The sequence below is a fragment of the Triticum urartu genome, chromosome 7 (genome assembly GCF_003073215.2).
Source record: "Triticum urartu cultivar G1812 chromosome 7, Tu2.1, whole genome shotgun sequence".
Lineage (NCBI taxonomy): Eukaryota > Viridiplantae > Streptophyta > Magnoliopsida > Poales > Poaceae > Triticum > Triticum urartu.
Window position 1 is genome coordinate 40566293 of NC_053028.1, and position 8294 is coordinate 40574586.

An 8294-nucleotide genomic window follows, 5' to 3' on the forward strand; every position below is an offset into this window, starting at 1 on the left:
GATCTCGATTGTGGTTTTTCATCAAAGTATGTGGTGATTTTTTTTATAGAAAAGGCAGTATGTGGTGATTAATAATGCAAAATTTTATTAGCTTCGATGCCATGGTATACGTAGTGGTTTAAATAACTTGTGTTTCTTATACTGAAAAGTAATTCAGAATTTGTTACTGTTTCAATTAGAGCCCTGATGCAGACAAGGATTGTGTGGTTGTACATGTCACTCGCTATGAGGCGGATGACCTGAATATACGCACTGGGAAAACAGAGTTCTTAGGCTATTGGGTCCTGGAAGCCATTTGCGCTTATACCAATGAAGAGTTCTATTCCAGCCTCACTATTGTCAGGCGTGTTGTCCAGGGTGTACTTAAGCACAAGAAGTTCAAAGCTACTCCTTTGTTTGTGAAGAATACTGTTCTTGTCCTGCTTACACAGGAAGATGACGTGGCATGCCTCCACAAACAAGTTTATCAGTGGCAAGGCCACAAGGTTCTCTTCATGAAGGTTCACAGGATTGAGGTGCTGCGGGACGTCCTCGATGATGTTCATGGCAAGGTCCGTCTTGTGTCCAGCCCAAATTAGATTGAGGCATGAGATAGTTGCCCCAGCTAGTGTTTATTAGTAGTTTGGATTGTGTCTAATTATCCGAACCTTGTCGGTTATCGACCCCTCTGGGGCTAGTACTCTGTTTGAATCTGTCTATGGGAACTGCTGCTACTTTTGTGTGCCCGTGAATCATGTGACAACAATCGTAATTGTTGCCGAAACAGATGCGTCCTCACTAGTTTTTTCATGAATATGACATGGTAAGACATAAGTTGTCACGGTTTATCATACAAGCAGTGTGTGTTTTGATGAAATAGAGCTTTCAAAAAAGAAGGGTCTGTAGTGGAGACCCCTACGCTAGGGTGCCCTAGGTAGCTGCCGCACGCATCATTGTTTTCTCTTTTCTTTATGCTCTTGCACCCTAGAGTGAAATGATGGTTGCTTCGTCTATCCAGCTTAATGCGGGAAAGGTGGGGCTTTGTGATTTGATCCCTCGTCGCTCATTTTCTACTACTGCGGCGCTACGACCGGTGTGCCTCCAATTCCAACCGCTGCTCTGAACTGTAGTTTGGTGCATCGCACGTGGAACAAGATGGTGGATGAGCCACATGTCGGCCAAAGGGGTCCTGTTAAGTGTGTCGCCATTTCGTGTGCGGTCTGACCCTGCTTGAGTTGCTACGCCAACACGACAGGAGCAGCCTACCACTTGGTTTTTCTCCTTGGTGAATCCCGACTATATTGATCTAAAAAGATACGTGCTGAACTACCCTCTCTGTCTTGGTTTTTTAATTTTTAGGCGTCTCGATTTATAGGGCCTGCATGTAGTTCTAGGTCATCCATTTGACTAACTAAATATGAGTTACTATGTCACAAAAAGTATATCATTGGATTCTTAAGCGGATGTAGTTGTATTTAAAAGTCGAGGGCAGGGCTTTTCCTGCGCGGTAGGCGGCGGGGCAGTTTCGCCTAGTCGGTTCAACAGAGATGCGAGAAGACGAGGGAGTAGGCTATTGCAAACGTAGGGCTGTGTGATTTGACAGCGAGTTACTGCTGGACAGGTGGGGCCCCGTGATTTGACTTGCCATTATCATTTTAACTGCGGCGCTACGACCGGCGTGAGTCTCCCAGATTCCTGACCACCTCCATACAGGTGCCTCTCCTAATGCTCCACCATGTAGTAGAGGCTGGCTCTTGCATGAGAGCCCACTTCTCCACTTTTTCCTTGCCTCTCTTTCCTCCACATATGCAAAAATGCCATGTAAAGCACACTATTGTACTTACTTTCACTTGCTCCTACAGGTGCTTAAGCTTGCCACATAGGCATAAAGTCTGATGTGGGAAGTTAATCAAGAAGAGAGAGACTAGTTTGGTGACCCAAGGAAGAAACGGTGCTAAGCACATGTACCTAGGTGAAAAGACAATTTTGAGTCTATAGATAATTAAATGAAGCAAACTTAGCAACACCATTTCATTGGAAGAGGTCACTCCTTGGCAAATGCAATAAATACACGCGCTTAGCACCGTTTCTTCCTTGAGTACGAAGAAAGAGATAGAGAGGAGTAAGAAAAAACACTTAGAGCCAACCTTGTCATAGTATGAGTGACTAAGGGATGACTATGTATGACATGCCAACATCAGATAGCCTAACGCACTGTGTTAAATCTCCAAGGGAGCAACCGCGCAAGTGACGCGACGGTCGTGGTAGGCGCGACCATGATACGGGCTCCTGGCAGCCCTTGGATTTGAGATCAAACGGTCGCATGCTAAGTTGCTGAAAATTTGCAGAATAACCCTCCAGGATAGGATATTCACCCATAGGTCTAGAATCACGCCATGCAACCGTTCGATCTCAGATCCAAGGGCTCTCAGAAGCCCGTATCATGGGAGAATGGAAAGCCACTACCCTGCCGTTTGCACGCTGGCAGTTCGCTCCTACTCGTCCCAGCACGTCCTTCAATATTATGGCGGTTCGCTCCTAGTCGTCTCGTCCATTCACATTACGGCAGTTCCACTAATCCTAACCCTCCTCCCAAATCCATGACGTCCCAAATCTCCAAGATCGGCGGTGAGTACAAGGTTAGAATCATCACCGGCGATGAGTTCGACGTCATCTACACCCGTTCTTCCGCGACGGTGAAAGGATGCCTTTCTCGCTTCAGACGCATGTTCCAAAACTCAGATGATGAGTGGGTCGCTGGGCTAGATGTGGAGTACACCACAGTCCTGAGACGAGAGAAGGATCTAAAGGATGAAGAGAGGAAGAAGCCCGCCGTGATCCAGGTTTGCATACATAACGTTTGCTTGGTCTACCACATATGCCATGCCGACGTTGAGTGCCAAGATTTTAAGAACTTCCTCAAGGACAAAACAGTGAAATTCGTTACTGTAGACTTTACGAACGACGAAGAAGTCCTGGGCCAGATAGGCCTCGTTGTAGGCAACCCCTTCGACCTCCAGAAGAATCGGCTGGTGCCCTCTCGTCAGCCTTCAATGCTGATCCTGCCAGGAGCCATGGTTCATCCTTCGTACGGAAAACTGGAGAAACCTCCATACACGTTTCATCGTCATGCATGGTAGCGGAATGTACTAGATATAGACCACATCCACTACGGTGCAATGGATTGCTACCTTTGTTTCAATATTTACAAGGGTTGGATGAAGAGGAACAACCAAGTGTGCAGTTCAAGCAAAGAAGTATCGGCCAAGAGGAATAGGGACAAGGACGAAGTCGAGGACGTGGACGAGGACTCCGAGTAAGGTGGCAGTGTCGTTGCTCATGGTGGTTCTAAACTTCTTATGCAGTGTCTACCAGATTAGTTGCATAGTATAATTTCAGGTGTGCTTAGTTTAATTTGAGGGGTGTGTTGTGCTGAGCCCCCAGCAGAACTATGTTATGTTTCTTCTATTTACTTTAACTCTTCAGTATGTACATACTACTAGTATTACTTTAATAGAATTTAGCACCCCAATTAAGCATGTACTAGCTTTTTTAATAGTACTATATGCATAATTTGGCGACGAGCGCTCTCTATATGTACCACCTTTTTTTAATTTCAATTTTTGCTCCGTGGCGCAATCCATCGATAGTACTACTGTACAAAAGTATACATTTTTTAAAAGGCTAGAGTACTGTTCATCACATATATAGCCAGTTAAATTCTCAACCTAGAACGCCGTGCATGCCATGTAGTAAACCGATACGGAGGAAGTATAGTAAAAATGAGGTGATTTTACCGAGCGATCGGCGGGGGAGCATGGCCTGTCATGTGGTCCCAAGTGTCATGATGTACCAAGGTGATGCGCGTGTCCCTCTTGAGGCAGAAGCAATACTAGTACGTGGTTTGAGATGATGGCGAACCGAAGTGTGAAATAATGGTTTCTTCGTCCGTCTGGGAAAGTGCGGCATTGTGATTTGACGTCTCATTGCTCATTACTACTACTGGGCCGGTACGAGTGGGGTGCGTCCCCCCTGCTGTTCTGCACTGTTGTTTGGTGCTTGACACGTCGACCCGGTTGCTATATGTCCCACATGTCAGGGACAGGAACTATAGAATTCATGAAAGGGAGCGTCGACGGAGGAGTATACTACAGACTTCATGAAAGGGAGCGACTTAGTTTTGGAAAAAAACTGTTTTACGGAGTACGTACCCACTAGGGTTTATAGGGATCATCTAAAAACATTCATTTTTCTGTTTGATAAGTCTCAATTCTACTATACTAGTAGTAGTACCATTACATGTTGGATTTCGAGGTGCGTTAGATCACCTGACACAGGCAGTGTCAAGAGGAAACTAACCAATGCATGTACAAGTTCATGGAAATTTAGTGGTCATTCATGCATTCGTTCTAATTAATGCCTCGGTAAACATAACTTCTTGAGAAAAACGAGCATACTAATTACTTGTGCAAACTACGAAATTAATTTAACCACTCACCGTCTACCTTGGTTGGAGAGATTTTGAAATTGAGCCATAAACTGGAAAGGAGGGAGTAGTAACTTTTGTCTCGATTACTATTTGTGGCCTTGTATAGATGCAAAATGTATTTTTTTACAGTGGCCTTGTATAAGTAAATGGAGGGAGTACTAACCAAAGTACGTAGTAGGGACGAGGAGTAAACAGAGGGAGTAGTAAAATTTTCTCCTCGTGCTGTGAGCCACCGCATGCGTGGGCGAGGGAGCGGGCGTAAGGCTAACCATAGTGGGGGTAACTTAGGTAGTAACTTAACACCACTAGTGCAGAACTGGGCAATAGCACCGGTTCGTAAGGCCCTTTAGTGCCGGTTCCATAACCGGCACTAAAGTGTGGGCACTAAAGGCCCCCCCTTTTGTACCGGTTCAGCATGAACCGGTGCTAAAGGGAAACCACGTGGCACGAGCCAGCTCCAGGGGCCGGGAGCCCTTTAGTACCGGTTGGTAACACCAACCGGTACTAAATGTTTGTGGGTTTTTGTTTTATTTTGTATTTTTCAATTAAATTTGTGTTATCAATTTAATTTAGGATTGTTTTACGTTATAATGAGTTGTAGTCATCATCATCATCATCATCATCGCATATTAATAAATAAATAAACTCTAGCTAGCTAAAAATCATCGTAGTCGTCTAATTACCACTATTTAATCATCATAGTCATTACCGCTAGCTATCTAATCATCACCAACACTGGCTAGCTTAAAGAGGAAACATTCACTTTGTAAAAGAAGCAAAGATATCATCGAGTTCAACATAATCATCACCAACATCGAAGTTCAGGACACGGACATGAGACACTAATTAAGAGCATGAACTAGTGCTGCTCCCTCTCAGGTAGAATAGCATAGAACATGTATAGCTCTCCTGATTCATCATACTGGAGCATGCAGATGAATCTGTCTCCTAATCTTGGGTTGCGCTTCTCCTTGCTGCCCCCTAGTACTTCTCTGCGATCGTTAACAATTTGTCTCCAATCTTTCACTATTAAGCATTCTTCGCTTTCAGAAATCCTGAATGCACTCATGTGCAATGTAGGATATCTTGGCGGTAAGCTAACCATTGACATGTCATCGGAAGTCCCTGTTGAAGAACATCATGTAGTAATTAATATACTAAGCAATGAATGTTTAGTTTCAAAAATAATGTATGAAAAATATGCACTAATTAAGGACAAATAGTTAAAATCTTACCATCTTTCGATTATAGATGTGACCGTAGTTCAATACGATCACCATTGGACGCACGTTTTGAGTACTAACATTTCTAAGTTCAGGATTTTTTTTTGTCTTGACAGTATTAAGATCCTCAAGCCATGAAACATAATGACTTATCTCCTCGCAGTTAAGTTGAGCCCCGGGGCAGTAGTAGGTCCTGTCTACCAAGCGCCGGACATGTTTGCTTGAACCGAAATAAGCTGACAATACAAATTAGTTGTCAACTATTTTTGAATAAATTGTATCAAAGACATAAACATATGCATGCATGGTTGAGAAAAACTCACATAATGGTAGAACTGGAGGCGTTTGCACATCGACCCAGATGTCTATATTACCTTCAATATCATCTTCCCGACGGATATCAAAGGTGCAACCATACCAGGCTCAAATGCATAAGCCTTGCATAGTGCTTGCCAAGTTTTGCATTCAAAATGGGTGTATGTGTCTCCATTATATAATTTGACGTTGAAAGTATACCCATGCTCCGTCTTCAAGTAATCTCTTTTTACCTCCATATCATCTATAGCACTAAAACCTATCTTATCCAAGACAAAAATTCTTGCATGGCAGGGGATGCGCTAGTCGAATAGTGAAAATTTAAAATTATAAGTTGAAGTAAATGAAGCATAAGTTTTGCATTCAAATAATAATTGACAAAGTGACTTACTGTATCAACTTCGAATGTCTCATCCAGCTTGATGCTGAAGCGCCTACCATCAACAAGGAAATTTCTGTCGCACAGGCCGCGCTGGTCTTCACAGTGTTCGCACATAATGAAATCTTTTTCGTCGTCAGATGACATTTCCTATGTTCATATAGGTGAAACATTAAACACCTATTACTATCTAACATTAATTAATATCTAGCCAAATATATATTCATCTAACATTTGACATTAATATATCTAACTATATTCATCTCTAACAATTGACATTACTATATATTTAAATTTTCTATCTAATTCATCTAACATTCGACATTAATCTAACATTTATATAAACTCAAAATATATAAAAAATTAAATAAACAGAAAAACTCATTAACAAATAATATTTTAATTAGATCATCAAATCTCAGATACCTAAATTTTCTTACTAAAAATAAACTAGTTATATTAATTATTGAACTAGTTCAAATCTCATATACCTAAATAAACTAGTTATATTAATTATTGAACTAGTTCAAATCTCATATACCTAAATAAACTAGTTCGATAATTTTCTTACTAAAAATAAACTAGTTATATTAATTATTCAACTAGTTCAAATCTCTACTTCGACAATTTTCTATCTAGCTAATTCATCTAACATTCGACATTAATTAAACATTCGATCATCTAATTAACTTTTCTAAAAAACAGAAAATAAGTAAAAAAATATGTGTGTGTATGTGTGTGTGTGTAGTGTGTACGTATATATGTGTGTGTATGTGTGTATGTGTGCGGCCCCGTAGGCCACCGCCCCATGACCGGGGGCGCCGGCGTATGGGGCGGGGGCGGCGGCGTACGTACGGGCGGGGGCGCCGCCGTACGGGCCGGGTGCGATGACGACGGACGGCGGCGTGGCGGGTATACGCGAGAGCGAGAGACGTACGGGACCGCGGCGGGACGACGATGGACGGCGGCGCGCGGCGTTCGGGGCGGCGGCGCGAGACGACGATGATGACAGGCCGCGGCGGGGACAGCGACGACGACAACGACGGACGACGGGCGACGGGCGGCGAGGACGGGTTCGAGCGGCGCGCGAGAGGTTGGAGACGAAAGAAGTGGGGAGATCTAACTGAATTTTCGTAAGTGTTGTATATATAGGAGAGGCCTTTAGTACCGGTTGGAGCCACCAGCCGGTACTAAAGGCCAACTTTGGCCAGGCCAAGAGGCGGGAAGAGCAGGCCTTTAGTACCGGTTGATGGCTCCAACCGGTACTAAAGACCCTTTAGTACCGGTTGGAGCCATCAACCGGTACTAAAGGCCTCGCGCTGCCACCCCAAAGTTTAGTCCCACCTCGCCGGGCGAAGGGCAGCCGCAGTGGTTTATAAACCCAGCCACGGCTACCTCTTCGAACTCCTCTATATAGCAGGCTTGCAGGCCTAAACTCTGCGCGCTGCCCTGTGAGTCTGCTGGGCCTTTAAGGCCTGTAATTGCACGACTGTGGCCTAGCAGGCCCACAGGGCAGCGCCCCAATTTTTTTATAGTTTTTTTCTTTTCTGCTTTATTTTCTTCTATTTATTTATGCGTAGTTTATTGTATAGTTTTTTCTTTTCTGTTATATTTATTTTCTTCTATTTATTTTTGAGTAGTTTTATTCATCTAGTTTGCCAAAATTCAACATTTTCAGAGTTCATTTTGTAGTGATTTTTAATTTCACGGTCATTTTGTGAACGATTGAAAAATAGCAAATATACTTTTTTTTCTTTTCTGCTTTATTTTTTCTTCTATTTATTTCTGAGTAGTTTTTTCTTTTCTGCTATATTTATTTTCTTCTATTTATTTCTGAGTAGTTTTTTTATATAGTTTTTTTCTTTTCAGCTATAGTTTTTTTTTCTTTTTTGCTATTTTTTCTTTTCTG